Source organism: Ambystoma mexicanum, chromosome 12, assembly GCF_040938575.1.
Source record: "Ambystoma mexicanum isolate Mex_15411 chromosome 12, UKY_AmexF1_1, whole genome shotgun sequence".
NCBI lineage: Eukaryota > Metazoa > Chordata > Amphibia > Caudata > Ambystomatidae > Ambystoma > Ambystoma mexicanum.
In genome coordinates this window covers 890,561,810-890,586,471 of record NC_090936.1, presented here as the reverse complement: position 1 = coordinate 890,586,471, position 24,662 = coordinate 890,561,810, and the positions used below count along the sequence as shown (strand labels likewise).

The 24,662-nt window shown below is 49.3% G+C and overlaps 1 protein-coding gene across 3 annotated transcripts in view; it reads left to right on the top strand.

The window, feature by feature from the left end:
- The window catches only part of OSBPL8 (oxysterol binding protein like 8), a 2,810,514-nt gene that overhangs the window by 249,535 nt on the left and 2,536,317 nt on the right, over positions 1 to 24,662 (top strand). For all 3 annotated transcript variants that reach the window (XM_069629380.1, XM_069629377.1, XM_069629378.1), the window contains exon 2: positions 8,542 to 8,637. The gene's annotated coding sequence lies outside the window, so the exon portion shown is untranslated. The remainder of the gene's footprint in view (positions 1 to 8,541; positions 8,638 to 24,662) is intronic.

The following is a 24,662-nucleotide window of genomic DNA, read 5'->3' as shown; positions in this document are numbered from 1 at the left end:
AACGGCAGCGGCCCAAATCCTATCCAAAGAGGATAAACTTCTGGACACCTTGGGCAAGAAAGTCTTTGCCAATTCGGCGCTCCAATTTCATCAAGCGAACACCTAGCTCATCCTGGCAGCAGCCAATCTGGGGCTGTGGAAAGAGTTGGCTTACTTCCAGCAGTGTATTCCTGCGGATAGGCTAGATGACCTTTTAAAGCCGGTTTGTCGGATGCCAGTGTGTTGGCACAGGATCTACTGGAAGCTGCAGCACACCATGTAGATGCTTCCGCTCGAGGCCTTCAGGTCGGGATTGACACCTCCCGCCAGGCATTGCTCCATGCGACGAAGTTCTCAAAGGAAGTGCAGGACAAAGTACTGGACCTTCCCTTTAATGGCAAGGAATTGTTTAATTCTTCTAATGACGAGGAACTCACAAAGATGAAAGCGAGTACCCAGACCGCCAAATCTTACCGGCCCTGGCGAAAGCTCCAGCGAAGGCCCCTTATACACAGAGGTCAGGGTCCCAGACTCTGTCCTTCTTTGGGTTCAGGGGTTTCAGGATTGCTGTGCATGCCGAACTGAAGCTCTGGTTGGCAGGACCCGCCGAAAGCGACAGTGGCAAGATGGTCGGTTTTTCTCTCGCCCATCAGCCTCTTCTCCAGGGACAGGTAGTCTCCCTGCCGACCATCACCGAAGACCGGTGGGTTTTGTCCATTGCTCGGGCGGGCTTGCGCTTGCCCCTCCCCTTACCTCACCCTCCAAACCCCTCTTCCAACAGATCGGGACGCCCTCCTTCAGAGCCAAGTTACAGAAAGTTCTAGACCTCAGAGCAGTGGAGTCTGTTCCCCTTGTGGAGCAATTTGAGGGCTTCTACTCACGTCTGTTCACAGTGCCCAAACCCAACTAGGCTGGCCTGCACACTATCCTCGATCTTTCCCAGTTCAATCTTTTTCTTCCCCGAGAAAAATTCAAGATGATCACGCCTTGCCAAATAAAGTCCTCTCTTCGAAAGGGCGACTGGCTAAGCGTAGTGGACCTTCAGGACGCTTACATGCACATCCTGATATGGAGGCCACATTGGAAATATCTGCGGTTCTCCCTGGAAGGGGGACACTTCCAGGTCCATGTGCTCCCTTTTGGTCTCAGCTCGGCGCTGCGTGTCTTTACGAAGATGTCGGTCATCGCAGCTTTCCTCCAGCTACAGGGCGTTCATGTATATCCATATTTGGACGACCGGCTCCTGCTCAGTCCTTGCCCACAGACCGCATTGAGCAATCGCCCGTCTTTCCTCCAGCTCCTGTTTCACCTTGGACTGTCGGTGAACTGGCAGAAATCTTCCATGACGGTCTCTCAAGACCTGAATTTCCTGTGCTTCTGTTGGAATACGGTCAGTATCAAGGTGTTCCTAATGGCAGACAGGATTGCGGGCTTATCATCCACGTGTCAGCTCTTTCTCCAGTCTTCGCACATGACGGCTTTGTGGTTCCAGAGACTTCTGGGTCTCATGGCTTCTTGCATGCTAGCTTTTCCTCTTGCAAGTCTGAAGATGAGGCGTACCCAGATGGCTCTCCGGAGCTCTTGGGCTCAGGCTTCGGACCCGGATTCCAAGATGATCCCAGTTCCGTCCTCTATTTTATTTATTTTATTTATTACATTTATATAGTGCGCCTAACCCTCAGGCATCTGGGCGCTTGAACTTGAGAATAGGGTTGCATTTCAGAGGCTTAGTTATACAGTACAGTTGCAAATGCAGATATACTGTTATAATCCTTTCTTATACAGATGCATTAGTCATACATAAATAAATTACAAATCGGATGCATTTTGAGGCTTGAGCAATCATGCGCACAGTACAGGTGTAGCAGTCATATATGGCTGATAAGTTACAAGTCAGTTACATTTAAGGCTTGAGCAATCAAATGCGCAGTACGCTTATCCCAATTTCAGTTATACTGTATAGGTCTTGTCAATCTTCTAAGGGCAAGGAGGCCTGAGGCTCAATAGAGGTGCAGTTGGTTATTGATATCCTGAGTGAAGAGACAAGTTTTTAGTTTTTTTGGAAGGACCAGAGAGATTGATCAGTCCTCAGTTCCAGGGGCATAGTATTCCAGTATATAGCTGCTATGACAGGGAAACTATATCCTCCTGCTTTTTCTCTTTTGTACCTCTGTGTCGTTAGTTGCCCTAGATAGGTTGTGCGAGTTGGTCTGTCTGAGTTCTGGAGATGAAGTTTGAAAGGTACTGTGGAGCAGTGTTGGATAGGCATTTGTGGGTGAGACAGCACGTTGAATAAACTAGGTGACCTAGCCACGATGATTTGGAGATGCCTTTGTGAAAGAAATGACAAGGTTAGTCGGAACTTACACTTGGACCGCTTTAGAAAAAGCAGTCCTCAATAAGGATACTAGTTTCCAGTAGGGTTTTTGTCAGGACCGGTCGGCATAGAGGCTGCTCGACAGGTCACTTCACCATGCACGAGGGGGCCGCAGCGACCCAGAGACCAATACTGGGAGTCGAGGCAACATGACTCCTTCCCTACAAATAATCGACATTCCAATGGTCCTACAGACAACAAAGCACCACATGCAGTAAGTGTGCAAAACGGCCAGTTTTCTGCAGTAGGGGGCCTGAAGAGATTATTTTTAAACTATATTCTGTGACGGCAGATCTACAATGGTGGTCTTCGACCGACAACCTTTCTGTGGGGGCCTCCTTCCAGGGCCCTGCCCACAAGTGACGGTTACTACGGACTCCTCATTTCTGGGGTGGAGCTCGATGCTGTGCCACCTTGAAGTATTCGACCTTTGGACACCTCAGGACAGGCAGTTTCATATCCATTATCTGGAACTCCTGTCTGTTTTTCTAGCGCTCAAAGCTTTTCAACCGTCCATCACGAACAAGGTAGTCCGTATTCGCACAGACAATTCTGTGGCGATGTTTTACATCAACAAGCAGGGTGGCACCAAGTCACCCCTCCTTGTCGGCCTAGCCATACAGATTTGGGAATGGGTCATCCAGCACAACCTATGGCTCCTGGCTGTACACATTCCGGGTCACATCAATGTAACTGCAGACTCATTTGGCCGCCAGTCGGCAGCCAGTTATGAGTGGGAATTGAACACAGATATTCTCTCCACCATTTTTCGCCAATGGGGCACTTCAGAAGTGAACCTCTTTGCAACCTTTACAAACAGGAAACTTCCTCTGTATGCATCCAGAAACGGTCTCTGGGTGTCCTCCCTGGGAGACGCTCTCGAGATTCCATGGCACAACATGAAGGCTTGAGCCTTTCCTCCACTGCCTCTGATTCATCGGTCACTCTGTAAGCTCAGGAATGCATCGAATTGCACTCTACCCCTCATAGCTCCTTGGTGGCCAGCCAGATTCTGGTTTTTCGGAACTTCAGCATCTGTCGATTCTTCCTCCGATCAGATTGCTGTTGATTCCCAGCCTGATGCACCAGTGCGATCAACAGATGACGCACCCCTCCCCACAATCGTTCAGCTTGACGGCCTTGTCCCTGAATTCAGATCTTTAGCGCAATTTAATCTGTCCGAGGACAATATGTGCATTATTCAACCAGCCAGAAAACCTTCTACGAGGGCTCAATGTAGGAGCAAATGGCTCAATTTTTGCCACTGGTGCTTAGCTTCACAGCTTGACCCCTGGCACGCTACCGTGGACACTGTTCCTTCATACGTGTCTCTCCTCACAGCTTCGGGCATTCATGTCTTGTCTTGCAGGACCCACTTATCTGCCGTTGCGGCCTACCTGTCAACTGACAACTGTTCCTTTTCTTTGGCTAATCCGGTAATTAAAAGGCATTTTGCGGGTCTTCTGCATCTTTTCCCACCAGTGCGTACTCCTCACCCCAAGTGGGATTTGAATGTGGTACTAACCGCGCTGTGCCACAAACCATTTGAACCTATGGCCACTACCGATATCAAATGCCTTTTGTGGAAAGTCGCCTTTCTGATCGCAGTGACATCGGCAAAGCGAGTGCGCAAGCTCCAGGCTCTTTCTGTGGAACATCCGTTCCTCACCTTCCATAAGGATATGGTTGTGCTTTTTTCCCAACCCAGCATTGGATGCCGAGAGAGTCTTCCACAACCTGGACATTAGGCAAGCCTTAAGTTTTATCTTGACAGAACGAGTGAACTCGGAGCCTCCTCATAACTCTGTCACATTCGGAGACCCGAAAGGGAAACCGGCTTCCAAGGCAACTATCTCTCAGTGGATTGCCTCCTGCATTTCTGAAGCTCACGCCATTCAGTGCCTTCAACCTCCAAAAGGCATCCATGCCCATCTTGTACGTGGCAAAGCGCCTGCTGCTGCCTTCCAAAAGTATGTTTCTTGGGAAACCATCGCCAAGGCGGCTATGTGGGCTTCCAAATCAGCTTTTTGTAAGCATTCCTGCTTGGACCTGAGCTCCGGGGCTGATGTCTAGTTTGGTCAGGCTGTCCTTAGGAGTTTATTTCAGTAAGGTTTTTTGTTTCCATCCACCCGAACTTGCTGTGGTGCGTGCTTGGGAATCGCCCACAAGTATGGATGAAAGGGGACGGGACATAGGAGTATAATAAAGTTACTCACCGTAGTGACTACCTTAATCCTAGTCCATAGTCCCCTTTCCTCCATACGCCCGCCGTCCCCTCTAAAGTATCCTCTATTATTGCTTAAATGGTCTCGGACCTGGCGATGGAAAAGGACTGAAGGGCGATGCGCGGGGCTGAGCTCAGGAGGGCGGGGTTACGGCCACGTGCGGTACCCCATGTAAAAATAAAAGCAGGACAAAAATTCAAAAGGTTTGATGCTTTTTACAAAAGTGCTCCGGTCCCGTCCCGAAGGACGGAATGTCCCACAAGTATGGCGGAAAGAGGACTATGGACTAGGAGTAAGGTAGTCACTACGGTGAGTAACTTTATTAATTTTGCAGGTGGATACTGAAAAGCCCCTTTAACAGAAACCCCTAGGAAGCTGCCTCTGCAGGGCGAGGGAAGTGGGGGATTTAGCCTTCAGTCTCTGCCTGAGTTCTCTGATCAAGAAATAATAAACAGTCTTCCGTCTCGGGCTCGAATTTCCCATTTGCAATTCCTGTACTGCAGTGGTATGTATTTTCTGGTTTCAAAAGATCAGTCTTATTGTTACTGCAAGTTTCCCCTAAATGGGGACCATGCAACTATTTGTATTTGATTGACATGTGCCATCTCATCTCCTCCCTAACTACAAACGCTCTACCATAGGAGGCAACAGCTTTCCAGTGAAAGCGGCGAAACTGTGGAACTCCCTACCACCCACTCTTAGAATGGACTTACCCTACCAAAACTTCCGCTCCAAGTTGATGTCTTGGCTGAAGACAGCCGCCATCTAAACATACTGAACCAGGACGCCTCTCCCTCCTTTCATCCGATTATGCAATTGTTAACTGTATATATGTATATACTGTGTGCTCTCCTGCATTATTACTGCGTATATGCCATGTATATATTTTACTGTCTGTAACTAAGCTTCGCAAATTCTTGTATCTGCTGCGCCCTGTTACCCTCGGGTATTCCGGCGCATTACAAATAATAAACCAAACCAAACCTTGTCTAGTCTTTGCGGGCAGAGAATTTTGCTCTCTGCCATTCTCATTGTGTCTGTATAACTTAGGAGCTCTGATGGACCAGTTGGATTCCTCCACACATTGTACCCCTATTTGTTTTCCCTTTCGTGTTCCTCCAATTCCAACGCTTCCTGCTGGGAATTGAAAAACCATTGCAGGAGGAATTCATTGGCTGTGCCCCAGTACCAGAGACTGTATATTTATCCATTTTGGGTTGATGGGCTCTCTAATATGCGCCTTAAGTGGCAGGCATTGCCACCTCATGTTTCCACCTGAACTCTGCCCCCAAAGTAATGTACTCTGCTTCTTGCTCCACTGTATAGGAGAGGCCACACTCCCTCAGCTGCTTACTGGTCACCAGGCTGCAAAATTCTTTGCTCTTTTTAGGTTGTGGCTTTAGTGAGGGAACCCAGTACATCTGTTCCAATCATATCACCTTGCCACCTTATTGCTACTCCCTTGTGGGGATGTCTTTGCTGTACTGTTGACGCAAGGGCGCGTGGAAAGCAAAACTCAACCCACTTCTGATGTGGGGGCCTCCCTCTGCTGTCCCACAGGGAACTCCTAGGTGGTCCTGGCTGTGATCACCCCCACATTGCCCCCTCTTTGCTCCATGAGCCCTCTGCAGCTGCCGCTTCCATGATGCAGCACAGCAAGCAGTTGGAAAAAATGGAGTGCTGACACCCTTCCCCAGACCTGTCTTCTCGATGGCACCTGATATAGTCTGGCATGCCCAGACCACTGTTCTCTACTGGTCCAAATCTTGTAATTCACACTTGCTAATGTGGGTGCTTCCCCATTAGCTCAGTCGACTTAGGATGACTACCTGCAACTCTTCTTACTGAGGTCAGGCTCTCGGTTCTCGCCAGTCATGTAATTTTCAACTTGGCGTCAGACACAAAGTCTTGTTTGTTCTGAATTCTGCCACGGTTGCTCTCTGGGTTTTCTCCTCTTTACTTTCTACACATTTTGCACCGGGGGCAAAACCCCACATTGTGCCCCCGACCCCTCTCCCCAGCTGCCTGTAACAAAGGAACTCAGTCTTGGTTATTCAGTGCTGGTGCTGCGTGGTGGCCATCTTTAGCGTCTGCCGCTATTAGGTGTTCTCCAGTATGAAGGGGCAGGGGGTGGGGGGGGCGGGTTTCACACTTTGCTAATTTAACCACTATAAATCTGTAGAATCCGATCTCTCCTTAGTCCTTTAGGGTTCTGCTGCTTATTTGCCAGTAAACCACAGCTCTCGGGATATTTATCAGGAAGATGGCGATCCCAACTTACTGTACTACATCGGTAGCTGCTGGCTACGCCCCCATGTTTCTAAGTATTAGCATATGCAGCGGTTCCAGCAACCAATTAGCTTGCTTGAAGCACAGGTTATATCTAATGGTACAAGTTTGCTTTTCGAAGCTTCTTAGCAGAGGCTTCCACAGGACCAGCCACTTTTTGTAGCAAATAATCAAAAAGACCTGCCTTTCCTTAGCAGGCTTCCTTCCTCTTCGTTCTCAGACCATGGAAGACCTTATGTCTTAATTGCCGTTAATTCGGAAGGAGGATTACCGGAAGAAAGTTATGGGCTTCATGAAATCAAAATAAAACACACATTATTTAAGTCATTAGGGATTTCAGCAAATGGGGAAATTAAGGTTGATTTGGATGCGTTGTAATGGTAAAGTGAAGTGCACATATCTAATTGTTGATAGATTTGAGGATGTGTATATGCTACACATGTGTAATTGACTGTAGAACGAGATTGTCCAGTTATGTGAAAACTGAGAGGTTTTGTGTTGGATTTGCACACAGTTGTGTACTGTGCGAGATGTCGACTTTTTACTGGAAACTCTTGCAATTTAATCCTTTATTTAGAATAATTACTTTAAAAGGAAATAGGAGTTAATGGATGCACTGGTGTGCTCTTTTCCTGGTTTTGCAAACATGCCCTGGGTTGTAAATGAACAGTGCAGTGCTATCTTAAGCGAAGGATGAACTGCCTTGGGATATTAATGCTGGCTTGGCTTAACATTCAGAGTTATTTTCAGAGTTTTAGTTAAAATGCAAGCCTTACTTGGAATAACGTATGGGGCCTAAATTAGTTACCAGTCAGCTTCATTGGGAACTGTTTGGTAAGTGTATTTCTGCACATCAACATCATGTCAGTTTTAAACTATGGCCACACAATAACCAGATGGTATACAATTGCAGGCTTAATTGACATTTTTTAAACAGTTACACCTTTTTTTTAAGTAAAATGCTCTATATCGATCACAAGCACTGATTTCTCTTCCAAGCCATTGGCAGCTGCTGCAACGTGTTTCCGTAGAAGGAAGAAATCAGTCCTGCAGATGCACAGTGAGCCCGCTTATTAGATTTTGTCTCATCTCTCATTTTCAAATTACCAGTGAGGATTGTAACCTGTGCCGTTGTTTTTCCTAACTTATTATATACTGGTTCAGAGACTTTTTCCTCATTCAACATTTAGTATTCTTTATCCCGGAACTTCCCACAGCTCACAGTCTTAACCGCTGACAGGCTCAAGCAAGACTTGTCTGTGGTGCGCAAATTGGTTGATCGGGTGGTGTGGGGTCTTTTCGGGGATCCCCAGTCCCCACTCCATAAGCAAGTTAACCATGGCTCTGCCAGCTGGCATGGCCAACACAGTTGTGAGGTCTACAACCAATACAAGGGTGGTGTTGGCCTTGCAATGACAAAGGAGTTTGGCACCGTTAAGCTACTTCCTTCACATTTACTGGTTGCTAGTGTCAAGGACAGAATGCATGAACTGATATCTGGAATATTTTTTACACAAGTCCAGTATCGCTGATAAATTTGTATGGTGGATCCTGACACAAGGGTGAAGATTTCTTGAGATTGTAGAAAGTCTTTCTCAAATGACGTTTGTGTCTGCCTTGCAGTGATTTCATTGTTTTTCTCTAACTTTAACCATCTTTATTTTTTTTAAGGACATTTTCTAATGATAAGATTGATGTAGAAACCTTCTGACTGCATGGATATGTGCTAAAGCAGATGGTCTGGATCGATTATGTATAACGCAAACTGTAAGTGATTTTCTTTTTTTAAATATCTTATACCTGCATTAGAGTATTTTTTCTCTCGCATGCAGTGGCTTGTTTGGTTCAATTCAGTTAAGAAAAATATAGTTTCTCTATACAGAGGTTCAATAACTGGTTACTACCCGTCATTTGTCAAAATAAACTACTGCTTGCCTCTCCAAAAGCGACTGGTGGCTGTTCCAATATTTAAGCGGACTTTAATAGATGGCAGAACATTTTTTCGTTGCCTGAAACAATTTAAAATGGATAATTTTGTCTCTCATGCCCCCAATTTCGGAGAACACGGGTATTATGGTTCAGGAGAGATTGTATTTTTCTTCGTCTCCCTTTCACGCCATCTGCAATTCAGACAATATTGCCTCGTCTTTAGATCAGTTTCTCGGACTTAATGAGCCCTTGTTCACAAAGTGAAAGTAATACATACTTTCAGAACTCCATGTAATCCTCCGTAGAGGTAGTAAATTGACCATCAAATCATTTGATCATTGTTGGACAAGCAAGATAAGCTATGCGATATAACTCCCTCTAAATGAATAGTGATACCTTTTATTATACTTGTTCAATGTGGAGTTTATCGAGCTTTAAAAGTATTATTTTAGCTTTCACATTGTGCAAATGCACTGAATGAGTTAAGGCAGTGTATGGAACTAGAAATATTCTGTTTAATTTCTGCTTTTTGTTTTAGGGGACACTATTTATGTCTCCCTTGCCAACACAGTATTTGGGAACCTTTACTGTATCGTATGAACATTTGTTTCACAATTATACATATGAGGGATCCCAGCAAGAAGTAGAGTAAAAGTTTTAAAAATGCAATTTTTCTCTTAATACTGCAGTATATAATTTGGCTCAAACGCACTACATGAGAACTGGGAAGAACATGAAATAAATGGATAGGTTATCCAAGAGTACCCAAGAGAGCGACCACATGGCTGTAGGAATTGCGTTCCAATATCCTGAGGCACTGGGTGAGGAGGAATAAGCACATATTGTTCTTCTTGCTTTCTGGGATAGCTAGAGGAAGGAGGTCCTTCGAATGGATTGATGCAAGACACCCAGAGATCAGTAGTTAAGCAAGTACATATTGCAGGTGCTTCTATTGTATTGTTTTTAAAAGTATGCAGCAGGTCTTAAAGTGAACGTGTGAAGATTATAAAGAATGGTAGCAATATGATCGTACTTTCACAGAACAGGAATCGTTTGAATGGCTTGGTGCAAAATTGCTTTTAGATGTTGTATTACAACAACGGCTCAGACTTGATAAGAGCATTTCCCTTGTCCTGAGGCCATGCATTATGTTTGAAATTAAGAAGCCAATGTAAGGGATTGCGTCTTTGAGAGCGACGATAATTATTTTGTTACAGCAATCATGTACGAGTTAAAAGAACCTAGTTGTGCAGTGTGGTTTGTTTACTGCACGTTCCTAAATGCAAAAACACATAATTTCCTTTGATCGCTACTTCTTGAAGATTAAAATTAAGATTTCTCCCCAAATGCCATCTTGCCAAGATGGCATTTGGGGAGAAATCTACGAGGTGTGGCTTTCTAGCTGTCGCCATATGCATCTTTTCTGTGTTTGCATCACATTTAGTTATGCAAATGTAGCCCCTGTTTTTTGTTTCCAGCCTGTGTCCGGGATCGCACTTCCCCAGCCACCAGTCCAGCAACGGTCCCCACGGGAACAAACTACCCCATCCCATCCCATCAGTCGAGCTGAATAGGGAGAGGCGCTGCACCTGCAAAATAAAAACGCTGTTAATAGGAGATGGGCTACACCCTGATTCCTTACCTTACTCCTTCATTAGATGGACACCAACGTGAATTTCCTAGCGATCCCAACAGGGAACCCCTCTTTATTTATAAAAACACAACCATGTCCTATAAAAAATGCCTTCACTTCTAATTACTTCTATGCTTCTAAGTTCCCTCTGGCATGAGTTTTTTCTAAAGGGATCTTCCCCATCAGCGTACCCTTCCATGGAGAGTTTGCAGGGGAGACGGATGGAAGAGACCCCTGACCTACTCCTGGTACCACCCACTGTACCAGGAGGCCAGTGGGATGGGCCTCAGTGTGCGGTCCCATCCTCTAAGAGGTGTGGCGGGTCAGAAGGGCTGTGGCGGATTTTCTCCTTTTATCGACTTTGTTCAGCAAAATAAAAGAGAACTCCTAACTATGCTTAAGCTATGGGTCTTGCCTACCTAACGCAAACTGGCTAGGATCCTTGTCTGCGTGAGTCCAGAGGTAAGGTCTGTCCTCTGTCCAAAACGAAATTATTCTGTCCCTACCACTATTCCTTTTTTTGAAAAAATGTTTATATTTTTTATTAGGTATTTCACAAAGTATAACAACATATTTGCATTGACAGTCTCCAAAGTTTTGCATACTAACATCACATGCCCCCCCGCCCACCTCCCATCTCCCTCCCTAACCCCAATACAAACGGTAACAGTAAACACAGTACATGTCTTTACATGAGTATGACCCTCTTGGGTCATTGTGGCCATTGTGGGGGAGAGAGGTACTAAGTTTTAATCATGTGTAATCTTCCGTGATCCCTTGCACCTGTCTGACCTAATGGTGATGGCTTCAGGGGGGGGTTTGTCGTCCGGCAAAGTGAACAATTCTTGTACTAGTGTGTTCCGTGATGTCCTCCAGAGCTTTCTCTTCTACCTGTTTCGAGTGCTTCATACCACACTGCTGCTCTGGCATGGATCATCTTTTCAGATCGTTCCACCATGCCTCTATACTTGGCCACCTTTTGGTCTTCCATGTAATCGCTTTTCTCCTTTTGGCCAGCACCCATGCTAGATCTATCATTCTCCTCATTAATCTATCTCTCCCGGGGTATTTGTAAATGCCTAAAAGGCATGCTTCCGCTGTCCTTGCCTGGCCCTTTATCCCCTGTTTTCGTAGGCGCTGTTCATTTTCCTGCCAGTATTCTTGGATTGTTGAGCAGGACCAAGACATGGTCCCATATCCGCTTTTGCTTCTCCAAATCTTGGCCAGCTCTTGATTTCCTGCCCCGGGAAATAACATTTTCTGGGGCGTCATGTAAGCCCTAAGAAGTATGTAGAATCGGATCAGTTTCAGCCTTGCGTTCCTCGAGACTCTCTTGGGGTATGACATTGCCTTGGACCACCCCTTCTCTAATTTCCCTTCCTAGCTCTACTTCCCATGGGTGTTTTCTTCTGTTTAAGTCTTTGGGTGTTGCCTCCAAGAGTGCCTGATATATTCTAGAGACCACGTATTCTCCCTTGGTAATGTTGTATAACAGTCCTAATGTCGAGTTTTCGTTTACCAGATCTAGGGGGCTTGGCCATATGTTTATCAGACTTTGTGTTAGTTTAGTGTATGTTATGAATTGGCCTTTGTGAACCTCATGTATTTTTACTAATTCCTGGAACTCCTGGGGTTTTCCTGTGGGACAGAGATTACCCACTGTGATTATCCCTTTTTCTTCCCAGTACTTCCTTTTGTGCGTAAGATGTTCTCTGCTGTCTCCATGTAGGGCCACTAGTGGAATCTGGGGGAGGGGTGGGGAGGGTGGAGAGTAAGGCTCTTTCACTTTCAGTATCTTTTTGTTCCTTGACCATACCGGTCTGCCTAGGCGTAGAAGGGGTGGTGGGGTCAGCGATTCTGGTTTCTCTAAGCCATCGCACTTATTTTAGGAGGCAGGGGTTTATGACCGAGCTCATCGGGGCATGATCTATTGTTTCTGTGTCTGTTAGCCATCCGGATACATGTTGGGGCTGCCCAGCCATGTAGTAGAGCTCAAAATGGTGAAGGCGTATGCCGCCTTCCGTGTAGTCTCTGCATAGGACCTCCATTGCAACTCGCCTCCTGCCGCTTCCCCATGTGAAACTGCAGTGTCGAGTTTAGCTCTCTGAAGAAGGCTCTTGGTATGAGGTATGGGACATTTATAAAATGGTACAGTAGACTGGTGGGAGCTATCATTTTCATGAGGGAAATTCTGCCCTTCACTGAGAGGGGCAGTTTCTCCCAGAATGTAATCGATGCTTCTATACCCCTTTTTGCTTTTTATTGTATTCTTTGTGTGGGTATCTCTAATATCGTGATGTATATTTATACCCAGGTAGCGGAAGGTTTGGGCTTTCCATTGGAGACCTAGGCGGGGGAGTTGATCTTCATCAACCCCTATCCTTTCCGTTAGGGGGGGAAGAGGAGGATTCATTCTTGCGAATTGAGATTCCCGATAGCGTTGCAAAGTTTTCCAGTACCTCTAAATATGTCAAGATTATTTTCCGGGGGTTTTATGTATAGCTGCATATAGTCTGCGTAGAGGGATATCACATGCAGAGACCCATCTACTTGATGCCCCATATCTCCAAATGTTTTCCTCATATATATTACTAGGAGTTCTAGTGCCAGGATTTATAATGGGGTTGACTGGGGACAGCCCTGTTTGGTACCTCTACGGATCAGGAATGGATCCAAGATATGTTTCCCGGTGCGTACTCTCGCGGATGGATTTGAACCATCTCCTGAACTGGCTTCCCATACCGTAGTGTTCCAGAGATGCAAACAGCCATATTCCCACCTGATCGAATGCTTTAATAGCATCAAGTGTTACTACTGCACAGCCCTCGGGCTGGTTGCATGTTCGATCTATCACCACCTGAAGCCCCCTCAGGTTTTCTGTAGAGTAGTGGCTCTGCCTGGGACGTAACCAGTTTGGTCGGGGTGTATCAGTGTTGTGACTACTTTTTTAAGTCTCTCTGCAAGTACGGCTGTCAGGATTGGCAGGTGAAGAATGATGGTCTGGATGGTTGCCCAGAGCAATGCCAGGGGTTAAGATTCATTCTAAACCTTCCTGCCATCACCTCTTTGTTTTTGCTTTGTCACCTCGAGTAGGACTGGTATGCCCAGATGTGGGTCCTGTGCCTGCTGGGCCTAGAGACCGAAGCTACTCCTCACTGATGAGGCCCAGCAACGCCAAAACATGTTTGGGGATGCTTGAGGTCTCGTGCAGAAGGGATGTGACCTTGCAGTTTGGGCTGGACTGCCCCTTTTGGGGTGGGACCAAGCCTGATTTGCATATGGCCTTTCCCCTTCTGTAATGGCTTAGCAGGCGAAGAACAATGGTCTGGAGGGTTGCCCAGAGCAGTGCCAGTGGTTAAGATTCATTCTAAACCTTCCTGCCATCATCTTTGTTTTTGCTGAGGATTTTGGTGTCTTGATTTATCAGTGCTATTGGCCTATAGGAGCCGCATCATTTTTGATCTTTACTGGGTTTTAGGATGGGGAGTACCACCGCTTTTTCCTTTTTGTATCCGGTAGTTCTCCAGCATGGGGTCTGGCATGGATTCACATGCTCATGAATATTCCCCGTCGTCAGGCTGGGAATCCTCGGTAAAGAAAAAATCAGTATCAGTTTCGTTTCTGATCTGTCTTCCTTAGTGTTAACCAATCACTGGTCTCTGGGTCATACTGCCCCCAGCCAATGACTGCCCTCTCCCTAAGCCCCGCCTCTGGCAGCCATCTTCAGATTTTTACCGCACGCTCAAGTGTTGGGAGTCCTCGTGTTTAGCTCTCAAGCTTTTTGCTGCGTTTTCACACTTTTTCAGAGAGATTTTCTAATTTTTCGGTCAAATGGAGCCTCAAGCTCCACCGTTTCTACAACGGGGACCCATTTCGGATTTTTCTACGCCCCTCAAGGGTGAAGTTTTCGTCGAGTTACGCTTCTTGGAGCAGTCCAGAAGTTTCTGTGGCTTACCCCGGACATGGCCCAGGAGAAAGGAAGCTCGACTCCCGGAAAGCTGTTCAGGGTTTGCCCTGGATGCCAGCTGCAGAATGTGTTCAAAGAGGACGAGCATTCGAGGTGCCTCTACTGCCTTCATGAGGACAAAACGCACGTGGAGAAGGACTGTGCGTTTTGCGGGAACATGTCAGAACGGACCATCAAGGATCGACATCAACGTCTCTCCAACTGGCTGGAAGGAAAGAGCCTGTCAGGTGAGAAGAAGTAGTAGTCTGAGTGGTCTTCTAAGTCCTGTGAGGGTGCCCCGGCGACGGGGGCCCCAACAGAAGGCAAAGCACCACGAGTCCGCGGGCACCGGGAGCGCCGAACGGTCGGGCTCCTCGGCTGCCAGGCAGGGCGCACCCTCTCCAGCACCATCAGCCACGAGCCAACACTCTGGCTCAGGGAAGAGGAAAGCCGAGAACCCGGCAAAGCTTCTGGGGAGGCCCTGGTCGATCTCGAAGGATCCAGCCGAGTGGGACCGAGGCGGTGACCCTCCCCCGAAGGTGAAGGCCACAGGTCCGCCGAAAGCAGTGAAGGCCTTGATGCACCCGGCTAAGGCCTCTATCGAGGAAGTCGCGGCGGCCCTGGCGCAGACTACAACAGTGGAAGCGACCTCGGGGCCCAGAGTTTCTCTGCCACCACGGAGGGAAGCCTCTTTCAGGCCCATCGAGAAGACCCCCGTGAAGACCCCGGTGGAAAGAGGGGGGGGGCTGGTGGCCATTGTGGACACGACACAGCCTCTTAGGAGGAACTGGTCGAAGTCTTGGAGGGCCTCGACGAGGGTGTCGAAGAGGCCCGGTCCCACGGGAGGGATTCCGATGACTGAGACGAGGAGAGCGACGGCGACACCGGTGAGGTTCCTAGTCAACCGTCGCTTCCGGAGCCGCAGGACAACTCGGCGGCCATTTTGTTGGCAATACAATCCGTATGTTCGGAGATAAGGACGAGATGCCCCTACCACCGACGGGGGAGCCGGAACCAGGCCCGACGGAGGAGCCAGAGCCAGGCCCGTCGGGGAAGTCCCCCAAACAAGAGAAGACCGACCCATCCAACCCCGCCTTTTCAGCCCGACTGGTACGGATGACGACGGAAGTGATGACGGGATGGAGCTCCCATCGCCTCCAGCCCGGGCCTCCCCACCTGACGAGATTGGGTCTTTCCACGCTATAATCGCCAGGGCATCTGAGCTTTTCCAGCTCTGCCCCGAAGAAAAGAAGGAAGGTTTCCTTTACCAACGGCGCAAGGTCAAGAGGAAGACAGTCCTCACCGTGCTTCTGTTGGATGACATCTGGGACGAGGGTCTCACCCTTCTCAAGAACCCATCTACGACGCCTGCCAAGAGGGATCTGTACGAGAAGAAGTACTGTGTCCCCTTTGTGCCTTAGGGCGCAACCGACCCCTGACTCGGTCGTCTCAGCGGCGGCCAAGAAGAAAGCGGGGGGGCCCATCGGCCTCAACGTCAACTTCCCCGCCGGAAGGCTAAGGGAAAGAAGCTGGATGCAATGGGACGACGAGTTATCTCGTCAGCGGCTACAACGATTAAGGCGGCCAACGCCCTCGCGATCGTGGCCCGCTACAACAGGGAGTTATGGTACAAGATCGCCCCCCTGTTGGACTTCCTACCGGACGACAAGAGGGCTGAGGCCCTGGAGATCTTGCAGGAAGCGGAGGTGGCATCGGACCATGCCATAACGGTGGCAACGGACATTGCCGATGTCCGGTTTCCGCCAGCTAGGCAACAGCGTTTGCCTCAGACGACGAGGGTGGCTCAAGGTGATGGATTTCCGCCAGGACGTACAAGCCAAGGTTTTGGACATGCTGTTCGACGGGAACAGCCTGTTTGGGAAAACAGTGGATGAGTCCCTCCAAGCCATCAAGGTGGACACGGAGACAGCTAAGGCCCTAGGAGTTCTCCAGCAACGAAGGCTGTCCTTTCAGAGCTCCGGAGGCAAGCAGGGTGCCTCCAAGGGATTCGACGGTGACTCCTCTACGTACCGCCAAGCGGCCCACTCCTCGTCGCAGGAAGCCTATAGAGGACGAGGCAAGTCGGGTGGACCCTGCCGTCATCGCCAGGGAGGCCAAGGCGGCAAGGCGCCCTCCAAGCAAGATTGAACTGGCTGTGGTGTCGGGCCCCCACCTAAGCACCCCGGTGGGAGACCGGCTGGCGAAGTGCGTCAGCGTGTGGGAGTCAATCGCCACCGACCGTTGGGTGCTGGACGCCCTGGCCCAGGGGCATGCCCTCGAATTTCTAAAAAAGTGCCCCTGCATTCCTCCCGTGGCCAGGAAGGAAAACCACCTCCCTCAACTACTGTTGGAGGTAAGGGCGATGCTCAAGAAAGGTGCCATTGAGCTTGTCCCAAAGAGGCTCCGGGGCTCGAGTATACTCAAGGTACTTCCTTGTGAAAAAGACAGGAGGGTGGCGACCCATCCTGGACTTGCGACGACTGAACAAGTACATCAAGGCACAGAAGTTCCGGACGGTCACCCTCCAGCACGTACTGGGACAGCTGGAGGAGGGCGATTTCCTGTTGTTGTTGGATTTGGAGGATGCATACTTTCACATTCCCATTCTAAAAGGACACCGGAAGTCCAAGGGCGACACTACCAGTTCAAGGCCCTCCCGTTTGGATTGAAGTCGGCACACAGGGTTTTTACCAAGTGCCTCGCTCCAGTGGCGGCGCGGTTGCGCCTGCAGGGGATCCACGTCTACCCCTACCTGGACGATTGGCTCATCCGCACAAGGACAAGGGAGCTTGCCGTAGAACACACAGCGAAGACCGTCCAGCTGCTCACGGACCTGGGGTTCTCCAACTTCCCCAAGTCCCACCTGGTCCCCGCTCAAGTCGCACTGTTTCTGGGAGCCAAGCTCGACACAGTGGCGCGTCTGGCCTCGCCGTCGGAGGAAAGGACAAAGGCCATCCTAGGCAAGGTGCAACGTCTTCTGGCCATGGACGCGGCCAGGGTGAGGTCCATCAAGTCTCTCCTCGGGATGATGTTCCCTTGCATTTATCTCGTGCGCCTGTGCAGGCTGCGGATGCGCCGTCTTAAGGAGTTCCTCGACGCCCGCTGGATTCAAGCGACGCGCAGCTTCGAGGACCGGATCCCTCTCATCGAGACCTTCCGACGAGCGATCCGGTGGTGGGGCACTGGCGCTCATCTAGCAGCAGGGACAGACTTTCAGTCCCCGGCCCACCAGGTGACAGTGACGACGATGCCTCCCTGGAGGGTTGGGGAGCGCACACCGGAGATCTTCACGCGAGAGGCATTTGGCTCCCGGAGGAGAAGCTGCTCCACATCAACATCCTGGAGCTCCGGGCAGTGTTCTGGGCCCTCAGGTCCTTTCTCCCGTCCCTTGAGGGCAAGGTGGTGAGGATCTTCACCGACAACACCACGACGAATGTTCTACATCCGTAAGCCGGGCGGAACCACATCCCCAGCCCTATCCAAGGAAGCCCAGGACAAGTGCCAGAGGTTCGCCAGCAGGTTTCCCCAACAGAAGAGCATGGGCGATGCTTTCTCGCTCCCCTGGGACGGCCTGTTCCTTTATGTGTTCCCTCCGTTGCCGTTGCTGCTCCGACTCATCAACCAGCTCAAGAGGTCACGGTGCAGGTTGATCCTCGTCGCACCGGCGTGGCCGAGGCAGATCTGGTTCCCGGACCTTCTGGACTTGTTGGCGTCCCTACCGGTTAAGCTGCCGACGGACACAGATCTTCTTTCCAGAGAAGGAGGCGCCATCCTTCATCATGACCTAGAGTCGCTGAACTTGCAGGCCTGGCTCCTGCAGCACTAGAGTTTGGAGGGTACAATATCCTGGCTGACTGCAGAGAGGTTCTTGTAAAGGCCAGGGCGTCCTCAACTCTCAAGTGCTACGGACATAAGTGGAAGAGGTTCTCTGTCTGGTGCCGTGCACAGAAGATTAGTCCTCTGCGGATTACGGCCCCTCAAATACTGCTGTACCTACTGTCGCTGGCCAAGGCTGGACTAGCTCACGCTTCCATCAAGATACATCTGGCTGCGATCTCCCGTTACACCAGAACTACGGGACGGGCGTCCTTGTGGTCTCATCGCCTGGTGAAGAAATTTATGAGAGACCGTTCCAATCGTTCCCGCCGGTGAAGGCTCCTGCCCCGGCATGGGAGCTCAACGTGGTGCTGTCTAGGCTCATGGGGGGCCATTTGAGCCTCTGCATTCGGCGCCGTTGAAGTTCCTGTCGTGGAAGACAGCTTTTCTTGTGGCCATCACCTCCGCACGACGAGTGGGAGAGATCCAGGCCCTATCCTGCAAGCCTCCATACTTGACTTTTCACGACACGAGGGTGGTGCTGAGGACGCACCCCTCCTTTATGCCCAAGGTGCTGCCGGACTTCCACCTCAACGAGCCCTTGGTGCTACCAGTTTTCTTCCCGTCGCCTTTGTCGCCCGCCGAGAGGACTTTGCACTCGCTAGATGTGGCTAGAGTGCTGAAGTTCTACGTGGACCGCACAAAGAGTTTTCGGAAGACGTCACAGCTCTTTGTGAACTTTGGGCCTATGAACCAGGGGAAGGTTCTCTCGAAGGCTTCCATTTCCAGATGGCTCTCCGGCTGCATCATGCACTGTCACCGGTTGGCAAACCGACTGTTGCTCGGCTGTCCGAGAGCCCATTCGACCAGAGCGTTCGCTGCTACCACAGCATTCTTGTCTGGTGTGCCCCTGCTGGACATCTGCAGGGCTGCTATGTGGAGGTCGACGCACACCTTCACGAGATTCTACTGCGTCGACCGGGATTCCAGGGAGGAGTCCAGAGTCGGTCAAGCAGTGCTTTGCAACCTGTTCGCCTGAAGACCTGGTGGGAAGTTAAGAGTTGCTTAATGTTGAGTTTATGTAATGCTTAATGTTGAGCCTTTTGCCACCACCCGTGGTTGTGCATGTGTGTACTGCTATGTATTCTTATATTCATGAGCATGCAAATCCATGCCAGAACCCATGCTGGAGAAGGAACAAGTTACTTACCTGTAACTGTTGTTCTCCAGCATGGGTCTGGCATGGATTCACATGCGAACCCTCCCTCCTACCCCTCTTCAGCTCTTCACTTGGTCATACTGCCACTTTACGTGCTACCAAATCTGAGGATGGCTGCCAGAGGCGGGGCTTAGGGAGAGGGCAGTCATTGGCTGGGGGCAGTATGACCCAGAGACCAGTGATTGGTTACTACTAAGGAAGACCGATCAGAAACGAAACTGATACTGATTTTTTTCTTTACCGAGGATTCCCAGCCTGACGACAGGAATATTCATGAGCATGTGAATCCATGCCAGACCCATGCTGGAGAACAACAGTTACAGGTAAGTAACTTGTTCCTTCTCCTCTCTCATATGCCACTTCGAGAACTAGGAGTAATTGTGGGGCAATTAGATCTGTGTATTCTCTATAAAACTCTGCCAGGAGGCCATCACTTCCTGGGGTTTTTCCAGCTGGTAGCATAGCTATGATCTGCTGTATCTCCTCGAAGGTATGTGGTGCATCTAGCATCTCCTTCTGTTCCGCTGTTACTACAGGCAGACCGATGTCTTCTAAGGTTTCTATAATTTCTGCCTCCCTTGAGTCAGAATTGTCTTCATACAGGCTGCGATAGAAGTCCCTAAAGGTGTTACTTATCTCTTTCTGTGATCTCCAATTGTCCCCCACATTCATCTGTTATCTCTACGACCTCTTCCCTGGTGTTTTTGTCCCTGACCAACCAAGCCAGGAGTCTGCCCGGTTTATCCCCTTGCCCATGTATTTTCTCTGTATATTTTGCGCAGCTGAAGTTACCCAATCCCGCCCATTGATCGAGGCACTGTTGTGCTATGAGTGTTTCTTCTATTTCCATTCCTGCAGGATCAGACCCTTCAATTTTATTGATCTTGGTACCTGTGCTCGCTATCTGTCGTACTAGGTCCTTTTGGACTCCTCACGCTTTAGCTATGGCTGCTCCCCTTAGTACTACATTAAAGGCATCCCATACTGTTCGCATATCTTTAACACTCCCTGGATTATGTTCAAAGTACTGTTCCACTTGGAGTCGTAGTTCTTCCCTGAAAAAGCTGTCTCTGAGTGATTCTGCTCTTAGTTTCCATGTGAGTATAGGGACGGGGAGGCTAGGGAGTATCCATTCTATTATCAGAGGTGAGTGGTCTGATAATGTTCTACATTCGTATGAAGCCTCACAATGTTTCCCAGATGTTCCCTCCCTGTGACTACATAATCTATTCTCATGTAGATCTTGTGCACGCTCGAACGGAAATTCCTTCTTGCCCCTGTGTATCCACCTCCATATTTCTTGTAGGTCTAATTCCTTTGTTGGTGTATTGAGAGCTTTGGTCTGAGGCAATACCCTTTTTTAAAAGGGGTCAATTTGGTGTAGAATGCTGCTGCATTGCGATTGGGCACATGGGTGTTGATTATACAGATTTCTCTTTTGTCGAGGAATCTGTGTATTAGTATCACTCTCCCCTCTGGGTCTAGATGGGTATTTAGTATATGGAGCGTTACTCCGGGGGCTATTCATACAAGTACCCCTCTAGCGTTGCTGTAGTATGCAGACCCAAACCCTCTGCCTCTCCATTTTCTGAGTATTTGTGTCTGCTTAGCTGGTGTTAAATGTGTTTCGATTGGATGTTCCTCCAACGTATTCCTCATCTTAGATGTATTCCATCCAGCTATGCTGCTCTTCGGAAATTTTTTCGGCAGAGGGCGCCGTGCGTCGATGTCGTCGAGTCGATGGTCCCTCGAAGGCCTCCGTCAAGGGTGACGTCATTGGGTGTATAAGTAGCACACGCGGTGCCCGTTAGCCTCCGTTCCGTTTTTCCGCAGTACGTTGCTTCGGACATTCGGCGCGCCTCGAGTTCTGTCATGAAATATAATATTACGAGAAGTAATTATGTCCTTGTCATCGACGCCGACCACGACCCCGAGATCGGGTTTTAAGAAATGCAAGTCGTGCGGCTCAAAAATGTCGATCACGGACCCGCAACGCGAGTGTTTGTGGTGTCTCGGGGAAGGCCACGACATGGAGGCCTGTTCGAAGTGTCAGGCGATGACGGGAAAGGCCTTGCGAGAAAGGAGAGGAAAGCTACAGGTAGGTCAGAAGGATCGGAAAGCCTCTAGCGTCGAGTCGAGACCCCATGGGGAAAAATCTCCACGACGCGAAAGGCATAGATCCAGATCTCGAAGCGATTGTCATTGCTCGTCGTCTTCGTCGAAAAAATCGAAGAAACAACGCCATAGATCTCCCTCCACCTTGTCGTCAGACGAGTCTCCGAAAATGAAAGCCCCACAAAACATTAGTCTTCCGAAGAGTGGGAAGCATTTAGGGTCAAAATGATGGAGGTGTTTGAGAAAGCGAAGCCTCAGTCCGCGCCGCCTTCGGAAGCCGGCCGGGACCGTCATCGCTCCGACACTCGCACGCCCTCGAGCCCGGGTGATCGTAAAAGGAAGGATAGGGAACCTTCCAGGATGCCCAGCGAAAAACGCTCGAGTCGAGTCGACCACTCGAGGTCACTGACGCCGTCCGAGACCTTTCACACCTCAAAGGAGAAACTGGTTTTCAAGCCTCTCCATAGAAAGGAGTTTTTCAAATCCTTGACCTCAATTTTTGAGGAACAGGAGAGATCCGAGGAGGAAAATGTACCTTTTTGGATTGGAGTATGGCACCCCAGATGTCCCAGAATGCTTGATCTCAGAGGAAAGCAGAATGAGGGATTTGGTGGAGTCTTTGCACAATGCAAGCGGCATTGATATCTCTCCTGAGAATGATTTTGGTAGACAAGATCCAGGAGAGCATGCCGGGCCATCTTATCGTCAATTAATGACCAAGGTGGTAGACTACTTGGGATGGGCTAAACCAACAGCCCAATTCGTCCAGGACGATTTGACAGACATATTGGATCATGGTCCCACTGAAGACCCAGTTTTACCTTTTCATGTAGCCTTACAAAACAGTGTGGCCAAGAATTGGGAAACTCCGGAATCTATTCCTCCGGTGAATAAATCCCTAACATCAAAATACCGCCCAGCCAGTAGCGACCCCGGCTATCTGTCAAAACATCCAACTCCCGAGAGTTTGGTCATACAGACAGCCACAGCTTCCAACAAACTTGCGCAACCATCTATCCCTCCAGACAGGGACGATAAGTGTGTGGATGGTTGGACACGGAAGGTATTTTCAGCCGGGAGCATGGCATTAAAATCTGCCAACTCCACATGTGTCTTGGCAAAATGTTCGTACTCTGTGGGAGTGCATCGCAATGGCAGCGGAGCACATGCCAGAAGGGGAAGAAAGGGAAGGTTTCCTAGCCATCGTTAGAGATGGAAAGGAGGCCATGCAGGAATCCCTTCAATCTGGATTGGACACCACGGATAGTGTAAACAGGTCCATGGGCACTAGCACGATAATGCGCAGGTTTGCGTGGTTACGGAAGTCGGGTTTTGCACCGGACGTACAGAACCGTCTCCTGAACATGCCTTTTGACGGGTCTCACCTTTTTTGGCAACAAGGCTGACGAGAGCCTTGAGAGGTTGCAGACCTCAAAAGCAGCGGCCAAATCTTTAGGAGCTGCTATTAGGCAACCTCAGCCTTTTCGTGCGCAAGGGCAATCATGGAGGGGACGATCCTATCATTATTACACCTCATATGGGAAGACGAGAGGAATGGCTGGTCAAAGGGGCCAAAGAAAGGCCACTCTTTGTGGACGAGGAAAACGTGCTACGCCAGCTCCAGCTGCAGGCTCTTTGTCATCAGCAGCTGCAACATCCGCCACAAAACCACTTTGAGAACTTGCACCACAAAACACCTGTGGGAGGCAGGCTGTCGCAGCATCTTCAAGAATGGCAAACCATTACTTCAGATGTTTGGACTCTAGAAATAATAGCCCAAGGCTATTGCCTTCCTTTTCTAAAGCGACCTCAAAACAACCCACCAGGGAGACACCCGTTGAAACTTTCAAACCTGCTCCTACAGCAGGAGGTTCTAACCCTGCTGGAGAAAGGTGCTATAGAACCAGTACCTGCAGCGGAGAGGAACAAGGGTTGGTACTCCCCATATTTTTTTATCCCCAAAAAGGACAGAGGACTGAGACCCATCTTGGACTTAAGAAACTTGAACAAGTTCCTCAGAAAGGACAAGTTCAAGATGGTTACCCTTTCTCAGATCCTTTAGGCCCTTCAACTCCAGGACTGGTTGGTGACATTGGACCTCCAGGATGCTTATTTTCATGTGCCGATTTATCTCAAACAGAGAAAATACCTGAGTTTCGTAGTTGGCGACTCACACTATCAGTTTCGAGTCCTGCCATTCGGGTTGACCTCCGCCCGAGGGTTTTCACCAAGTTAATGGTAGTGGTGGCAGCGCACCTCAGGAGAGGGGGGGGGATTCATGTCTAATGTCTACCCCTACCTGGACGATTGGTTGATCAGAGCGCGCTCTGCCGAGCAAGCACTGGGTCATCTGAAAGTCACCTGCCACTTCACCCACAAACTGGGCTTCTCCCTCAATTTCAAGAAGTCACAGATGACACCTTCCCAACAGCTTCCGTACATAGGAGCTGTATTAGACACACCCTTGGGAAAGAGCTCGCCTCCCAAGTCGAGGGCTCAAGACATTCTACAGATGGTTTCCAAATTCCAAAATGCCCAAAATCTCCAGGCTTACGACTTTTTAAGGTTGCTCGGCCTCATGGCAGCCTGCATTTTTCTGGTGCCAGAGGCACGCTTGAGGATGAGATCCCTTCAATGTGCCCTAAAGACTCGGTGGTCCCAGTTCTCGCGTCAAATGACAGATCTTCTTCAGATTCCGAACAAGGTCAGACAAGACCATTTATGGTGGACCTGTACAGAGACCATTCTAAAAGGAGAACCCTTTTGGCAACCATGGCCGGAGATCACAGTAGTGACGGACGCCTCACTCCTGGGGTGGGGAGCTCATGCCAACGATTTGACAATCAGCGGTCGTTTGTCTCCATCGGAGTCCAAACTACAAATCAACCTTTTAGAGCTGAGGGCAATCAGACTAGCGCTGAAGGCCTTCCTGCCATCCGTCAGGGGAAAGAATGTCCTGATAATGACGGACAACACAGTGGCCATGCACTACCTAAACAAAAGCGGAGGCGTGGGGTCCCTACCCCTGTGCAGAGAGGCAATGCAGCTCTGGTATTAGGCGATTCAGGAGGGAATCTCTTTAACAGCAATTCATCTAGCCGGGGAAGAGAATATGATGTCAGATGCTCTGAGCA